This window comes from Oryzias latipes, chromosome 11, assembly GCF_002234675.1.
Source record: "Oryzias latipes chromosome 11, ASM223467v1".
NCBI classification, from domain to species: Eukaryota; Metazoa; Chordata; class Actinopteri; order Beloniformes; family Adrianichthyidae; genus Oryzias; species Oryzias latipes.
Window position 1 is genome coordinate 23,602,887 of NC_019869.2, and position 19,309 is coordinate 23,622,195.

At 38.3% G+C, this 19,309-nt stretch overlaps 1 protein-coding gene across 2 annotated transcripts in view; it reads left to right on the forward strand.

The window, feature by feature from the left end:
- atxn1 (ataxin 1) overlaps positions 1-19,309 on the forward strand; it is an 82,988-nt gene that overhangs the window by 40,986 nt on the left and 22,693 nt on the right. For both annotated transcript variants that reach the window (XM_023960181.1, XM_023960180.1), the window contains one exon: positions 9,716-9,818. The gene's annotated coding sequence lies outside the window, so the exon portion shown is untranslated. The remainder of the gene's footprint in view (positions 1-9,715; positions 9,819-19,309) is intronic.

Consider the following 19,309-nt stretch of genomic DNA (forward strand, 5'->3'; position numbering starts at 1 on the left):
GGAGTTGTCAGAGATCCAGTTTTAAAGCTTCTCACCCAGTGATGAAACTGTTCCTGTTAGTCCTCCACCACCTCTACTTTCTCTGCTTCCTTTTTCTTCCTCTGTTGGATTTGTCCTCCATTTTTACGATCCTCATTTTCACACACAATGCCTGTTTCAATTTGTTTCCCACTCCTGCTGATACTACAACCCCCCCCCCCCCCCCCCCCCCCCCCCCCGTCTTTACAAGCATTAAGGGAGTCGTATTGGCTGACGGCAATATAAAAGCTTTCACTCAGTGTACCTTTGCAATGAAATGAGTTTGAAACCATAAAATCTTCAGGCTGAAACATATGCATGAGCTGCAGTTACCAACACGTGTCGAGGTTTGGGTAAAAGACTTTGGGGGGCAAACTGAAAAGCCCCCAAAGCTAACACACACTTATAGATGGAGTAAGAGGGAGGTGATGTAGAAAAACTAAATAAAAAGTCAATTTTCTTAACTCATTTGCTATAGAGGTGATTATAGATCTTGATGCACTTTTTAAAATTCAGCGAAAGGCAGCAGTTATAAAAAAAAATACTTATAATCTTTCTTTTTTATTTCAAAAGCTTGTGTATGTTTTTTAGGTAAGCATACGCATAACTATCAATGCATTATTTTCTACATTAAATACATGTTTTTATTAATAAAGTTTGCTGAAACTATGATAAAATAATAGGGTAGATTAGCCAGTATGTGTGAACCTCAACAAAACAAAAAAAAATAGCATGCAAGTATTCAAAATAATTTGTGCATATATGTATCTACAAGGAGATTGGGGAAGCAAATTACAGGATGCATCAAGTTTGTAGAGTGTCACAGACACAGTCACACACCCTTCACAGCAGGAAATATATGATCGACCAGTGTGCGTAGTATATGCAAATATGTGTGTGGTAGCGTGCGTATTAGTCAAACAGTTACAAAAGTATTGTTGTACCAAAGCAATAACTGCACAGTTATTTATAGATAAAGCTGGGTGTGTGGCTAAGGAAGTATACACACTCTTAAAGGAGAATGACACCCAGTATTAAACTTAAAGTGTTGATAAAGCAAGGACCAACTCCCTGCTGTCTGCTGTGATTAAATTTTCTGTTGTTTTATGTCACTCTTTTTGTCCACGCGCTCCAAGGCCTGAGCTGACCTTTTTCATGTAAGGTTAGGACTGTAGGGATGTTTAAATAGTCATTTTTTGGGGTCATTTAATTTGTTTTTTGTTAATATCTTAACCGTTTGTCATCCCTAATATTTTGTTGAAAGGTTCTAAAGCCCTTAGTTAGCCAGATAACTGCAATAAAGCTCTGTTAGACATTTTTTTGTTGTTCATTTTACAAGTCCATTCATTTCAATGTGTAAAAAAGCCTGTGAAGGCCATGCTGCTGAATTTGTTTAAATGGAACTGTTGGGGGCGGCGAGTAAGAGATGCTTCAGAGACGATGCCAGGGAGGTCACACTAGAAAGACCAAGAATCTGAAAGCCTGTAGTCACAGCGACAAAGCAAGAGGCTTTGATTGACAGTGAAAAGACCAGACAACAAGGAGGTTTGAGAGCAGGAAGATGGAGACAAAGACATGCCGAAGGTGGGTGGAAGAACCGAGGAGAAGCAGAGTTAACCAGGCATGCAAGTATATTATTTCCACCGCTTAAGCAGACACTTTGACAACCAAAGCAAATAATGAGTCAAGCCTTTATCCGCCTTGGAGATTAGAGCACAAAAACACATGTTTTAAGGCTTTTGAAACTGGTTCATTAGATCACAGAACAGAAATTATTAGAGTCTCATGATGAGTAGTCATTTAAAGCTAGAATGAAGAGGTGGAGGTTCCTCACACGTGAAGAAGGAATGGAGCCCGTAATGGAGATTTGTAAATCTAGGGGTATAATTGACCTTAAAGCATCATAAAAATACACATTTGCCTGCATTTCAGCTGATTTAACGATGAAAATTTGGTGTTTTACAAAGATTTTTTTCTCCTTAAAAATATGTGAAAACTTGACAGCTGTCAGAAATGTCATATGGTCATCCCTCCTCGAGCTGTAAGCTTGTTTGTTCAATCCATACTGGTTGTTAAATTTTATTTAAATATTGTGGTCTTCACCTCGTATCCATTAAACAAGCTGCCTTGTTAAATCGAAGGAGGTTTTCATTAACAGGCATGTGCAATCTATTTTACTTTAGAGTAAATTTTGATTTCTATTTTGGTTTTTATAGTCTGGGCTTAGGGTCTCTTTTAAGCGTTTTACTTACACGTGCACCAAATTAATACAATCCGTTTTAAAAAGCTTACACTAGTTTAATGGGACCAGTCCCACCACAAATGGTGTTTCAGTGTGGCATGGCTTTTGGAAGATAAAGATTGAATACATTTTTATTTTTTTTATTTTTACCACATTTAAGTTTCTCTATCTGTAGTATATAAGCAATATATTTTTGGGAGGTGATCATTATCTGTGTTTGCAGCAGTTTTGCTCATCTATAATCTCTAACTTTCAATTTAAAATACGAATTTTGATTATCATACAACAAAAGCAAATGCTAAAAATGTTGTAGCTTTTTTCAGCTGCAACTAGTTCACTATTACCAACCTGTTTGATGTCTGCAGAAAAATAGATTTAGTATATACAGAGATGGAACAGAGTGTTTTTATACAGGTGCCCTTGTTTAGTTCTCAACGGGAGGTCACCTGAGCTTCAGGCTGGAATGTGAGTGTTCATGGGACTCGTAACCAAATACCCTTGAATGGACTATCTTCTTATGAGGCCTTATGTGCTGCTACCTAGAAAGACTTTTCATTGAGAGCAGCTTTTATTGTACTTCCAACAATATTTGGGTGTACAAATGAGGTCACGTGACTTCTCTTTCTGTGCTCTCCACGTGTGGGGTGCAGGACTGAAGTCACACACTGTGATACTGTGGTTGCCTGGCAATAAGCTTCAATAGTTAACCATAACAACACCTTCTCCATCAATCTACTGAAGGAGGTTCTGCTCTAGAGATGGTGTCATAACACTTAAACACACACCAATCATGACATGCTTGTATCATCTCCTGTTTTGACCTCTGCTGGATTGGTGTGCGCGGAATTATCCAAATGTGTCCTGGAAATAGTTTTTTTACTCTGGGGAAAAAAAAGGTCAACTATTGATTAGAGAAGTGACCAGAAGGTCTGGCACAAGCAAAAGTGCTGAAAAAGCCACAGAAGAAGCAGGTAGACAGGAAACCCCCTGCACTCTCTAATTGATTTTCAGCAATATATAGATGCTGTAAAGATAGAGCATTGCAAAAAACAAAAACAAAGTTAAATATTTAGATTTAAATAATGTTTTGATTAAAGTTATGAAAATCTAAAAAAAAATGCACTCAATGAGCACATTTGTTTAAAATGGTCCTTCTCCTAAACACTTAGTCATCATGAACTTTAATTACTTCAAGTTGAACACATTTTACTCACCTTACAATAAGTCCAGCTGTGCCTGTGCCAGGCTCAAGGGCAGGAGGCCAGTACAACGAGGTGAAGAGACCTTTAACGAACAAGTCAGAGCCTGGTCAAAAAAATAAAAACAAAAAAACAACTCGCTGCTGTGTGCTAGTGTGTGCATGAGTTTGTTTGTATGCACCCCTGTTTGACTGCCAAACAGAGCTGGCACAGAAAACTGGCTTCCTATTCTCCTCAACATGCCCTATTAATGCAGAAACTAACGTTCACACACACAAACATGCGAGCATTCAACTTTTCCAAGACAATGAGGTTTGCTGTGCTTCTGCTATTTCAAATGTTTCATTTTCAGTTAAAAGTCCTGCACAGCTCATTAAGTTACTATATGTTGTCAATATTTTAATATTAAATTAGATCTTTATCCTGTTATTAGCATACATGGAGAGGGCGGATGATCCCTAACTTGAGCTATTGGGTTCTGACCAGCAAACATGAGGTCTGTTGTGTAATGGGCGAATTGGCTGCAGTTTGCTCCGCCGGCTGCAACAATGCGCCGGAATTGGGCAAAAACAAAATAAAGTAAGAGTTTTGTTGAGCCCACCCACCTCCCATGCCTTCCTATTCTCCTCAGCATGCCCTTTTAATGCAGAAACTAATGTTTTATCTCTAATAATACAGAACTTTGAGTTCTTATAAAATAGAAATGTTAATTTTTTTCAGTAATCTGCTACACCTGTCTGATAGTCGCCATGAATAAAAAAATAAAGCAAACAAGACTGCAAAAAAGTATGTTAAGTTGTCAAATCTAAATATTTACATGGGACTCATTGGAAAATTACTCTTGTATGAAACCTTCCTCCAGTGGTCTTTTGTGGAACTGCGATATGTAGTACTTCTGGTTTTTGCGTCAAATTTACCTATAGAAGGTGGGATCTTCGTAATCATTGACGGTTTAATCAAAGTTGTTCCTCAAGTTGAATTCGGACTTCAGCAGGTTGGACAGATCATTTAAAACCTGTATCCCTCCCCTTTAGATCTCCCTTCTTTAGATTAGTTTAGCCCTCTTTAGGAAATATCTAACAATTACTGTATAATAATAAAATCTATGGCATGCAACATATTACATTTTCTATCAATCAAAATCTAAACGTCATGGTTGCTTAAAGAATGAAGGTGATTGTAATCATGTTATCCCCCTCAGTTTTCATTACTAACAGAAAAAAGTATTATGTTTTAGTTCCTGATAGTCCAGCTTGTTAACACAGTTCTGTAAGCATGTCATTGTATCTATAGACACCCAAACACGTTTTACTTTTGACACTTTAGATCTATTAAAAAGACATGTTGACGCATCATCAGTCGATAAAAGCATCATCAGGTGTTGGCAGTCCCCAACCACAGAGTCTGTTTGACACCTTCACTTTGATATTACACAGATGATATAATGTCAGTACTGACAAATGTTTTTCTGGGGCAGAAAACAGGATATGCCTGGTTCTTGGAAACAATGTCAAGATTACAAACAAAAGATTCTTCTCCTCCACATTTTTTAATATTTATAGAATAAAACTTCACAGTTAGTTGTATTTCCTCTTGTTTATTTGACACGGACATCTCATAAACATCCTTTCCTTTTTCCTACCTCCTAAAAACACAGCATAAACCAAAAATTAAAAATAGCACAGGCCTTTTACAGGAAGGCTAGTTTTTGGCAGTCAATCCGATACGCTCCCTGTAAGAATGTGGAATGGTGATTACTGTACAACACGCCCTCCCAGACAAATGTGCACCCAAGATAACATTCCTTTCCTTAAATCGTAAACCTTTTGAGGACCGGATTCCTTCGTTTTGGTATTGCAGGACTGTTTGAGTCTTGGAAAATGTGGTTGTGGTTGAGAAAGGCATTTCCTTCACATTTCAGTGATGGTCAGTCACTCTGTCTACACTCATGCAAATTCCTTTTTTTTTGTTTTTTTGCCTGAAGCAACCAGGCAGCTGTCAGACACGACGTCAGCTTCTGAGGTATTTTACTAAAGTACACGTGTTTCTGTGTGGGAATGGTTGTATGCCATTGTCATGACACATATACTGTAACTGGTTTTGGAGAAACAAATGACTTGCCTATAGCTTTGACACAAATATTGATGCATATTTTGCATGCCTTACATGTTATCATTGCCTGCTTGTAGTTTTTGAAGCAGAGCTGTTACTGGTCAGCATTAGAGCCCAGCACTTGTCTTCTTCAGCAATGTGGAAAAAACAAAACAAAAACTATTAAGGTTGTCCACCCACAACCACAGCAGTCGTGGGTGGACGGCATATTTTGAAACACATGGTGAAAAATGAATGAAAGGGATGCTATCACTTAAGCAGATGAAGTTGAATATTCACAGTGTGATCATGCCAGTAGGAAGTCAAGCACGGAGAGGCACTTGCACTGAGAATATTTGATCTGGATCACACTAGTGAACACAAGCACAATTCTGAACTTACTGCCCTCTGATCCTAAGCACAATAGCAGAAGCTTTTTTTTTTAACATACATATTTGATTGAATGTTGACAACAGCATCAAACTGGATCCATATTTTTAACCAAAAACACAGTCATAATTTTCAAAATGTTGCTCGTAAATGCGTGTTGAGGGCTTCCACGTTAAAAATCCTAGCTTACATGGATAGCTGCGCACCTTTTTAAGACTGTTTTTGGGCTCAAACCACATAAAGTTGAATTGAGATCATTTAAAAAATAACCATACCTATTGGAAAAGGTTTGGAACTGAAAGAGTGCATACCTGTTAGTTACTATTATTTGGTTGAGTTTTTATCCCTTGTGCTATCCTAGGCACTTAAACGTTGGGAGTTGGGTCATCTAGACCCACTAGACAGTGCTCTGAACCTTTTTTCTTCAATGATTTGTGATCTTCACTGGTGTCCATGGATTACATGAAATCTTTCCACCATCTATCCACCTTTTTCATGGTAGGGAGAACACGTCAATGGAAGGGTGGGGTCATCTAAGATAGCACAAGGGTTATTGAAGATCTATAAATCTATCCAGTGAGCATCATTTAGACTGGTAGAATGTCACCCCCTAGTGTAATAATCACTGAACTGCTGTAAAAGATGCTGGCCAGCTAATGTGTTGTGTGTAAAGTTAATGTGTTGTGTGTAAAGTTAATGTGTTGTGACCCTTCTGGGCCACCGTATACGAAGGTATAAAACAATTATAATGCAGAAATGATTGCATTCCATGGAAGTTTTCCAAGAACTTTGTTCTGTGATGAGAATTAAACTATTCAAAAGTAAAGTTTTACTTTAGTAGGTTTTCCCCAACACACACACAACTACATGAGCTTCAGTAGTGTGTGAAAGAGCCTTGCTCAGCCAATGCAGCCTGACAGCTCTGAAAATGCTGGTCACCAGCCTGGTCACACACTGTTGTGGCGTCCCATTGTTCAGCCGGCATTTGTTGCAAGTCAGCCAACATGGGTATGTCAGTCACTCTGACAGGAACCTTACACCCAACTGATCCCACATGGGTTCAATGAGGGTCTAAATTCTGGAGGTAGCTTCCGATCAACTCTGCTGTCATTACAAGCAGAGTTGTAGTTAGTAATCTCATTTCAACATCTCCTGATATTGGGACTGCCTTTAATAATGATTTAAAAAAAATTCGTAATACACAAACACTTAATTGTTGCAATTACTGCAGCATTTTTTGTAAAGACTTCACACTTTCGCCCCACAGCCCAGCTGTTCTAAGAGATTTTGTATCCATAGGGCTCACATGATGATCACACCAAATGGTCACAGACTCAACTGACAAACTCCGCTCTGTAGTTTTATCCACAAATGTATTTTTCCCGCAACAACATAATAGTGTTACCAAGAAACGTAACTATAGTAATGTTCTAATCTACCACACTTCATGAGCACTACCTTGACCACTTGTTGGAAAATAGTACCAGTAATTCTAACAAGAAGCAGTACAAGAGTAATACTTCTAGTTTAATACATTTCAAGGAAAGACTCTTTCGTTCCCCATCCGTCTCCATTCCCATTCCCTTACTCCTTTTTTTAAATGAATTTTTTTCTATACATCCTGCTACATTTTACAAGCTTTGCCCTTTTCTCCTCCTATTGCATTTCTATCACCCCCTTGTCTTTTTTTTTGTCTTTGTTGCATTCGTCTGTCATTCTCATCTTAATTCTCTGTTTTGCCTGTTTTCATTTTCTTTAGTTTCTATGACCTCTAATGGATCTCATGTGTTGTATGTCTACAACACATCAAAGACTAGTTGCCCCCTAAGCTTTCTAGGTTTTGATGATTAAAAAAACAAAAGTGATGGTGTTTGGTCCTAACTGCTCCTGTTATACCTCTGGGCTGGGTCCCCTGGCTCCCCCTTTACCATAGGTTATAGGTTTAAAACTTGGTTATAAAATGGACAGTGATTTTTAACTTGACTGCTAAGTTAGCTCAGTGGTCAAATCCAGCTTCTTTTATTTGAGGCAGATGGTGAAACTCCATTTATTACCAAAACATCATTTTGAGACAGTAATCCATGCTTTCGTTACATCTCGGCTGGATTCTCTGTATTTCGGAGTCTGCCGGTTGTCCCTCTCATGTCTCCAGCTGGTCTAGAACGCTGCTGCTCAAGTTCTGGTTGGAGTGCATAAGAGGGACCAGATCACCCCCATCCTTCTCTGGCTGCCTGTGAATTGTTTTAAGACTTTTTTTTTTTAAATTCTCATGCACCGCACCGCTGTACCTCTCTGAGCTTTTCTCTTCATGCACCCTAACCCGGTGCCACAGGTCAGCTGATCAGCTACCCTTGGAGGTACCACAGTCCAAGAGGAAGCGCACAGAAGAACAAGCGTTTTCTAAATGTTTGCCAGGCTTTTGATATAGCACAAGACTCTGCTCTGCTGGCGTTTATTCTTTTTTACTTGCTCATGCTTTTATTAGTGTTTTAATTTATTTTTTGCTATTGTGCTTATTACTTATTTTACTATCTTACTTTTGAGGTGATGTAACTTTGTAATTGTTGTTTTGTTGTTTGTGGATTTTACTGAACGACACCTTGTTTGACGTTGACCATGTTAAGGTGCCATGTCAATAAATAAACTATAACTATAACTGTTTTACTTTTACTATTAACCCTGTTTCTTTTAATAGAGACTGATGGATTCATAAACCGTATGGTGTTTCCCAGTCCCATCTCTCAATCATTGCCAGTATCTTCTCATCTGCTTTGTCTTTACATGCAGCTTTACAAGTATCTTCATTACCTTTAACCTCTTTCTGTCTGTGGGCTGACTTATGAACAGATTATAGCCTGCTACCACACTTCAGGCCATCAAAGAGTTCTATTGATTTTTCCCGATTTTCATTTCCTCTGCTTCAGTCTTTTACTACTGTAATTCATGTTAAAAGTGCTTGCCACACTCCTGTTTTTGGTAAAGAGTCATCTTGCATTAAAGGAAAATGTGTTAGGTCTCGATTGTTTAACAAATATATTGCACATGCTTTAATTTGCAGCATCTTTTCAATTTCATGCGAAAGTTTGAAGGGGAGCACTTGAAACCGGCATGCTCAAACGTTTCCTCTGTCTCCTTTTATCTTGTCACACTTGTCAGAAGTGGGTTACAAGGCTGTTTGGCATCCAGCAAACATCCTTTAAACATTCATAGGCGCATGCATGCAGCAGCTGATGAACTGCAGGGTCCCGTATTCCATGTAACATCCCCATCATTCCAACAAAACCTGCTTAATTAGTCCCAAAGAGTGTGTTCCCACTGTCAACAACCATCTTGTCTGCTTATTGTGGTGGCCTGTCTGTGTTCTCTACAGTCAGCTTTACCTCCTTTTTTGGATGTTTTAAAGTATTAAAGGTCCACAATAATGACCTGTATAATCAAAACAAAAGTCTTCACAACCTGTAGTGATACCTGCAGTTTTGTTACTTCATTATTTATCACATATGATCCCAAAAGGGATAATCTGAGTGTAGAAAAATGATTTAAAAATTAATACTGTATTTTTGGGGCACTTTAGCCTTAATTGACAAATTATTAGGCATCCTTGACTCAGTCTTCAGCCGTTCTGTGCTGATGTTGAGTGGACACCATATAACAATGTATACCGCAGTGTGCATGAGGGATTAGACTTAAAACTGCATAGAAGATTAAAGCGCCTTTCTTTTTTCTTCATCCCTCTCTGTAGCAGAGTTTAACATGTGCTCTTTTCACTCACCAGAGTGTTCTGGGTCCCTCACACCACCTTCTGCATTCTGGGATAGTCTGGAACCTTCTCTATGGGCTCTGCCACCTGCTGACAAACTGCAGTTGTGTTGAATGAGGTGAGAAACATCTGCATTTTCTTTAAATCTGTGCAAAACCTCTCCTTCTTTATTTAAAAAATATATTCTTTTACTGTTGCAAACAGTACAGAAGTTGTATTAGGCTTGTGTTGCCACTCCAGAAGCTGCAGGTCCCCAATATCAATTCTGACACCAAGGATTCCCAGCTGTGCTTTTTCTCGTTAGTCACCAGCTTTGTTTTTCGCTGACAAACCCGTCAGCACGTCTGCTGCACAGATGCGTGTTAACTAAAGCACATTTGACTTTAACATGAGCTAAATGCCAGATTATGAGCTCCATGTTTTGTTTTGTTTTTGCTTTCTTTCTAGCTCTTTGAACCACAGCAAGTCACAAGTGTAGCACAAGTGTTCATATTAGTGGCTTACCCTTCTACCTCGTTATCTGTCATGCAGCATAATCAGCTGAACTTAACAATGCTGTATGTCATTTATTCATTCATAAACTCTCTGAACCTTGTGTGAGGATAAATCTATCAAATCTGTTAATCATACAGAACCACTGAGGTTCAATTACCAGAGGAAAGTGAAATTTTTCATCACCAATTTTTGTGATGGTGGGAGATTCATGCTTGGGTGTCTCTGTTGTAACAGTGCAAATATTTGGATTTTTGTGTGTAATCATGGATATAGCAGTACATTTGAGAGTCACTGTTTTTCAGAGATCCCTTTTACTGCATGTGTGTTTGTACACAATTTTTCCAATTTATTAGAAACACAGCAGCTGGGGCTTTTCTCTAATTGAAGTATAAATTCAGATTTATAGCACATTATTGATCGCAAGGGATGAAATTCTTTGGGGTTTCTGTCTCTTTCAATATTCAGCATGGAAGTACAACTATTGATTTGGGGCTGCTGGAAATCGCTAAATGATGTTTATGAGTTTGGTATTTAGAATGCTTTTCCTCTTTTTGTTGGATGACCTTAAGGGTCCGTGTGATCAGACTTGTATACTTTACCTTTAAAAGGTTTAAGGACAGAACAAATAAAAAGGGGAAATCTGGTATTAAATGTAAATCCGGCACTTCATGCGAGGTAGACATACGGTTTGTGGTTCAAGTCCGGGTTTTGACAGACTGAATGTTGAATGTGAAGATTTAAACCCAAATCCTCTCATTGTCCCTGTTACTCGGTGGACAACTAATTTAGAATAAAGTATTGGATAAAGGTACTTTTTTTTTAGATGTTGTCAGTAATTGTTTGGAATTGTGTGGATTTTCATTTAGCATAGATTCTGATCATTGTTTTAAAACCATTTTGTTTCCCATTTATGGGGATTTATAAAAGCATTCTGAAGTTTCGACTGGTGTTGATGTTGAGTTATTGACTACAGCTAGTAAAAATACAGATGAAGAAGTCTCATTTTTCTCCAAACTGGTTTTTCGAATAAGGTTTGAGTTAGGAGTAATCGATAATCTTGTTTAAAAAACAAATAAGAAATAAATTCTCAGTATCATTGGACTTGTGTTTGAAAATACTATCATCAGATTCCTATTTTTTAATTGTTTGTATTATTTTCCCATAACTGAAGAGAAGTATTTCTATCTTTTAGGTTAAAATCCAGCTTTAAGGAGAAACAAAGCAGACAGGAAACAGTGAAAATTGCATGGATAACTTTCTGTCTTATATCTGTTCTTCTAAAACAATAAATTGCATTCTTGGTAATCACCTAAGACCTAATATAATGTTTCTAATGCTCAACTATTTTTACATAATGTGATTTGCACAGAAAACAGTTTACCAAAAATCACAGTTTAAACATGGTCTTCTTTTTTGAAACTCATTTATCTTTTGCATTGAGTTCAGTTGTTTGTTTGTTTTTTATGAGGCATTTTGTATTTAAGCAAGAAGATAACGGATTAGTTCAACTTGTGTTGGACTTGTGTTGACTTCTAAGTCTGTGCTAGTTGCAGCTTGGGAGTAAGTATTATCTTAACCCACTTGTCTGTTACTATCTAACAAAAATGTATGCGTGTTCAAATATATCCACATCCACATTTGCCCTACATATTTACAGACTACAAAAAGTCACCCCACCCAGCACAATCTGAATTTAAATAGTGGTGTTGCAGTTGCTTTGGATTTGGTGTCTGTTTGCCGCTCACTGTTAGTTTCACATTGAAATGTGATGCATCGATCGAACCGCCGTGTCACACAGCCACTATGTACATTTTGTCATTTTTTACAGATGAAATTTCGGTGATACATGCATGATACACGTAATTCATAAATGTTTCTTGCGTTTGTCATTCGTCGATGTGCGCAGATGCCCATAGAGGGTTTCCGCCAACGAGCCTTTACGCGAATTCGCTTTTGAACTGTTCAATCTAACGCAATGGTGCGTGATTGTTGCGAGACACATACGCAGATTTGGGGCTTTCCAAGACAGGTTCCATGTGTGTCTAATTGACTTTACACGCATGTACCACCAATGTATGATTTTTATATCGCGTATACGGCGCACATATCACGTTAAAATTACCTGACGCAGGAATCACTAATGAATAACATATACTGCGCGATCAGGTTCATGTTCTTTGTTTATTCATGTGTTCTTTGCGTGGTTTATTCGATATTCTTTCGTGGTTTTTAACGTAGGTCATTTATGATAGATCTGTGAAAATTTCACGTAAAGACCACAACTTTTCTCACGTAGATTTGCGTTTGACCGATTTTTATCTGTTCAGTATGTGCAAAATGTACGTAGTGGCTGTGTGACATGGCCTTAATGTTGTTTGCTGCCAAAGTGTCTTTTTAAGTAATGATTTCAATATTTTATCTTGTTTTCTCCTTATTTTTGTCTCTTTACCCACTTTAAGTGAGCAAGACTGTCACAAACTCTCTCGTTCTCAAATGCAAACACAGGTGTGAGTGCTTGTGTGTTTGTGCCAGTGAAAGCCAGGGAGAGAGTCAATACTATTCTTGGCCGGTCAGGGAAGTCTTGGCTCCCAAGCGTATGGGAAAAGTGCTCTTGGCGAGTCTTGAACCGAGACATTCCATTATGCTGTCCTCTTGAAACACACACAGACTTACAAACTTGTTTTTGCCACTTAGAAGGAAATTGCATTGACTTAGTTTTTCTCCTCGTAAGATAAGCCATAATCCCCGTCCCTTACAGTAACTGATAATTGAGAGCTCCCTTTAAAATGGAAAGGATTTGGGTCTTGTTTGTACTCAAATGACCTAGTCTGACATTTACTCCTTGATTATAAGCCCAAGTTTTCCCTTTGTTTCCTCTGTTTTTACATACACACACTTGCCCACTGAGTGGATGAAGACTAAGTGCCTTGTCAAGAAAGAGATTTCTTGTAGTACCACATTATTCCCTGAGGTCCAAAGCTGGAGTTTCACTGTCACTCACTCAGACAGGCAGATAAACCAGCCATCCAGAACAATATCCTTAAATCAATTGCAAAAAAATGAATTGCTGTCTGCATGTTTTCCATCAAGCAGAAGACCTATCAAAGCAACATCTTTCTACTGCTCGATAGCCTCACTGAAAGATCAGTGTCACCTTCACTTGCTTGTGTTAATGTAAGACCTTCCTTTACCTCACCAATGCTTTTACCCTTCACATATTTCTGCCTGTCCCTCCCTCTTCTTTTCCCTGTCGATGCAACGCCTCACATACATGCAGTCTCCATCTTAACCAAAGATGGGATTTCACTTTGAAAAGTGGGCCAGTGTCAGAAGGTTTTGCGTCTCATGAGGACATTTGCAATCACCTTCAAGCCAACCGCTTGTATTTTCCGTACAGAGGACGAAAATGGAAACATTTGAATGACTTTTAAGGTTTTTTACATTTCCATGTCTTAAGGTGCACTTGTGCACAGTTGTACATTTAAATACCCACTGCGATGAACATACTGTTTTTTTTTTTAACAAGTTCCTGTAGTACTTTTTTCAGAATTTTTTCTACTGTTAGCTTGGGGTAGTGAAGTGCTGTAAGCTAGCAGGAGAGCAGTTAAACAGATGGAAGATGGGTGCAGGCTTACTTCACACCAACGGTCCAATCCACAACTTGGATGCAAATTTCCAATGAACTACAGTCCTAGAAAACAACCCAGTTTTTTTTTACTTTAGCTTAAAACAGCATAATCATAAATAAAATACCACTAGAACGTTGTTAAAATAGATCAAAAGATGATCGGAGTTGCACTCTAACTGTCAGATCAATCTTAAGTTTGGCTCTAAAACCAGTTTATAGAAGTGACTCACCAGCTTTAAATATACTTACATTTAGTTTTTTTTCTTTTTGTAAGTTAACACCATGAAAGATCTGGTACTTTTTTCTTTTAAAAAATCTACTTTAATTAGTTGGAAGGAAATTTTGTACACATATTATGGTGCAAATCTGATGTTTTTACTTTTCGTTGCAGAAATCTAAGCTTTTGTGTTTATGTGTTTAGAGTTGTATGTGGGTGTGTAGCTCTGGAGTTTGTGTGCGTGCAGGAAGCGTTCTGTCTAACCCCGGCACAAACAGAATTTGTGTCTCAGGGGTGTTGGAGGCATGCTCTTCTTGATTTGACAAATGTGCAACTGGTGTTGTGGCCTGATAATTTCCCTCCATGTCCCTTTGAAAAGGTGGAACACATTATTCACAGAAAAGGGTGCTTGCTGAGCAGCTGCTCACCTCTCCTTATTCTACACAATGCCAACCGTCATGCACATCTCTGCCAGTTATTTCCTACTGCGTGTCCGTCACAGCGGGACATAGGAGCATGGGTTTCTATAAGGGGCTGTTTATGGACAAAATTCTAATTATCTTTTTATGGATAAAGCTCCATCACCCTATATTGTTGTTTCACAAACAAGCAAAATGTTCTCACGCATTCAGTTAAAATCTGTTTACATATCCAGCTAAACAATGGTGTGTTCCCATAAACATCTAGACCTTCTGATAGGAACCTTTAAACCAGTAATGTCATGTAATGTAAGTGTTCCTCTTGTCAAATTTTACACAATTAAGATATATATATATATATATATATATATGCATCACCATGAAAATAGAAATGTGATAGAAACTCGTGCGTTTACTTTGTCCGTTATTTTCCTCCAAGCAGAAACTTTCCTTTGTTCTTTTGCTGATGCAGCAGTATTACTTTTTTGAAGGTGTTATAATCTTCATACACCGTCATTAAAATCTCCGACTCCGTCTCTATGGAGTATAGCGCTCTCTTTTTTTCTCCACGAGTTTCCATGGTGACTCCGGAAATCAGCTGTTCATTGAGAATGCCTTTATTTACTTGCTGTGCATGTGCATTAACCCAGGGTTACAAAGTCAAGCGTAATTACGCTAACCCATTTCTGGTCTTTTGGAACCCACGTACCCAGAGTAAGCAAGTTCGGGTGGACTTCAGCGAGAGTTCAGGGTTGAAGTCAGGGTAGTCTAAACTTCCTTTCTGGAATACCAGCCTGGTTGGGTTCACAGGCGCTCCGTTTAGTGCTGTGTTCCCTACAGCTTTCCAGAGTTTCCCATATTTCATCTGCCAACCTGTCCTCAAAAAAGTTCAGCGGAGAAATGAGTGGATTGGTGTTTTCAAACTTTTTTGCTTTGCATTTTAACACTTTAAGAGCTGGGATGTCGCCTGCGATGCCTAAATAACACACCTACTGTAACTCTTCGACTAGCGTGAATCAGCTTATATAGAGAAAAGTGACTTTGCATTTTGGCTTTGCACAGGACAAAGCCACTTTTCTCTGTGCCAGAATAAACCAGCATTATGTTATTTGTGTAAACAGTTAAAGAGTAACGGTAGTTGAAAGAATGTCAACATTGGGACTAAAGCTTAAATGTTCAGCGGTCAAAGTTTCAATGCAGAATGGAAAACAGATTTTTGCAAAAATAAATTTCTAAACTTTATTCACAAACACTTTCTATAAATATTTTGTGAAAACAATGCATAAACAATCTTGAAAGTCAGTTCCTTATATATTATTCTAATAATAAGCAATACATCGATTAAATTTCCATGGGGACCCAATTTTACAGCCTTACAGCTGGTTTAGGGTTAGTCCTTAAAAAAGCTATTTTGAACAACCCTACCCCTCCAGGTGCCCCTACATTCGGAGGGATAGGGAGAAGCTGGAGGAGAAGAATTCAGATTTGGCCTAAGTCTCATAAGGTATTATGTAGTTTTCATATTTGAAACTTTAAAAAAAAAAAAAAAACATTTTGCTTTGCATAGTGAATCAGCTTTGGTATTGATTTTGGTCAAAGTGAAATTTTGAGTTGCTTTAGTTGGTGTTTTATCTCCAATTAATAAAAAAAAAACCAAAGATTTAAATATCTGGCATTGGTTTTGTCCGGTTGGTGTTAGAAAACAACAACACTATTACTAATTAGAGAGGGCTTTCTATTCAGAATATGGCAGTCATGTAAGTATAGTCAATGTTGACAAAGACTCATACGCACTTAATAAATGTTGTAAATGATTTACACTTATTTAGCAGTTTACTACCTTCTAAGAAGGCTCAAAGCGTTTTGCAGTCGCATTCACCCATTGACATACACATTCACACACTGATGACTGGTCCACTGCTGAACACTGGCGCCAACCTATAACCACCAGGGGCAGTGTGGGGTTCAGTGTCTTGCCCAAGGACCCGACGGGCAGAGTGGGACTCTCACTTGCAATCTTCCGATCGGAGATTGACCTCTGCCAACGTGCCCATAATGGAAATAGTTTTTATTTTGGACCTGCCAGCCAGCCAACAATTAAATGAATCTGCGATGGATCCTATCATAAATCCCTAAAATATATGCTAACCAAGAGAAGAAAGGAGTTATAGTTGGGTGGTTACATTTATTTAATTGTATTTCTTCTAGTCAAATTTCTTTCCTCTTTGAGTTCTTCCTTCCCTACAAATGGCTTTCATCGTGCTCTTTTCTTTATTCCCTTTTATGCAGAAACATTCATTCTTCAAGTGGGATTACTCAATTCCTTTCAAAAAGGCAGAAGTGTTTCTATGTGTTCCGGCATTGAATGAGTGAGTTGGACATTTGCCTGCATAAGTCTGGGATGACTCTTAATCTGTGAGCGAGTCCGTCTGCAACTGCACGCCTTGATTGTTTGTTGATATGAATGAAAAAGCTGTGGTTTGCACATGTGCAAATCTGAAATAATGTTTGCATACACTATTTACGCCATACGTGTGTATGTATGTGTCTGTATACTCGGTAGGATTATACAGCAATAGAGGAGCTTAGCAGTGATTTGCCCATCCATTCCAGTAGCTTCCTAATCCTACACACACCCGCACACCCGCACAAGCACACACCAACACACTTCTTTGTGTGTGTGTGATCTATTAGTCTGTGGATTAGTAGGTTTGTGAATGGGATGTGGTTTGGACTGAAGTGGCACACTACACTGCCAGCAAGTTAACAACCTGGCAAAGGTTCATCGGAGATGCAGATATGTTGGAGTAATAAAAAAAAAGTCAAATGCAGACAGGTGTGGCTCAATGAATAGGAATATTAGCAAAATTTTGGTTTGTTTTGGGGATTTAATTGAAAAGTTCGATATTTATTACATATTTAAAGGATGAGTCATAGCAGCTGGACTTAAAATCTTCTTTAAAACGTTTCGCCGCTCATCCAAGTGGCTTCATCAGTCTGAATGTAGCAGGGTTCAGTCCACATTTGTATCCTCCAGGTCGGACAATCATTCCAACAGTTAAAAGGCTCATTAAAGGGAAACAAAGAGAAACCAGAGTAGACGGCTCCCCTGTAGTAATCCCCCATGGTCATTGGGTGTGAGTGTTTTGGTCTTCTTTGGTTTTCTTTTTCTAATAAAAGGGCAGAATGGTAAAAAGGGAAAAAATGTGTTGAGGCCTTCCCCTCTGTTAAGTAAAGGGTTACTAACATGTACGTGTACGTCTGTCAAAAATGTGAACATTTTCATTTTCAAATGAGTGTCCTTTGTCTTTTAGATGAGAATAAATAGTAAAAACAAATATATTTATATTATTGAAACTGTTCCTCCTTTTAGTTTGAAAAAATATACCAATGGAACTTCCAAATTCTCCAAATTTGCATTGTTGTAAAAAAAAGTTTAATGTTGGAAACTAACACTGTCACGCTTTAATCAGACATTTGATACAAACATTTTCAAAGACTAAATGGGCTCAGAGATTGTGAGCAAGACTGGATTTGATAAAATTGGTTGGATTCACAAGGACATAGGCTTTAGCTGTTGCCATCTTGGTATCAAGCAACTCCTGAACCAGAAGTGAATCAGGCTGAAATACTTTTTTGGAAAATCGATGTTTGGTCAGATCAGGAGAATGGAGGAAGAGAGGAGAGGCACAAAAATCAACAATAAACAGTTGTAGCCGAGTCATTCAGAACAGTATCCACTATCACCAGAGGTTTGTGGAGCTTTGTCTAATAGTGTTGGCTTACCATTTTTAGGTTTAGGGTGACCATACACATTTGATAAAAAAAAAACTTTAGGGAACTTCATGCTTCTTTCTCCTGACCATCTCCATGGAGATGTATCCGTGTGATTGATCGGGCAGCAAACTTGTCCTAAGCCCTAAAGAGTTTTTAAAGAGTTTTTGTGAAGGGAACCCAACAAATCAGGAGATCTGCAGTCTGCAGATCCACAGACTTACTGCCTCAGAGTTGACCTTTTTCTTTAGTATTGGTTTGAAACACTATTCACATTTTCTTCAGATGCTAACCAGTTTTTGTCATTATTTGTAATTATTTATCCCAAAAAAACACCTTGAAATATTTCTGCATAATGATATTTCTTAATGAAACGATTGAAATAAGAATTATTTGATGATCTCCTAATTGATTGAGAAACACCTGTACGTTTGAGAGGCCTAATTCAAAAGTCCCCTTTTTTAACTCAACTCTAAAAGTAATGTTGCAAACATTCACTGATGGTGTTTTGAAAGGGATGCGTCCTCTTAAAGCCTGTGTGGTTGTAATCATTTCTGTTTGTGCGGCGTGTGATAGTGCTGCACCCACGGGCTTACAAGTTCCCGCAAACAGAGTCGGTCATTATTCGGAGCTGTTGTCCATTGAGTGGGACAGAGTGCTTGAAAATGTGTAGGAAGGTGGGTGTAGCTTTTTTCAGCACAGAATGGGTAACTGAGACGGTCGCATTGTCTGTGTGTTAAAGAAGGTGAAAGCGTAAGAGTTTATTTATAGGAGATGTATACAGAATGAAACACTGCTGTGAAAGTTGTCCACGGGTTGAACATTTCTTTATACCACTTTGGTATAATTACTCAATATGAATCATGCAGAACTTGGGGAGAAACGCTTCATAGAGGAACAAATTTTACCGCAGCAGGGTTAAATGCAAATGCATTAGGCTCAGGGATGAAATCAGAATGCACGAAACAATCGCATGGCATTCAAACAGGTAGTGGCGTCATCCAACCACTTTCAAGAGCAAATTATTCATACTTTTAGTTCTACGCTGCCTCCATTTCCTTTACACATTATGCTGC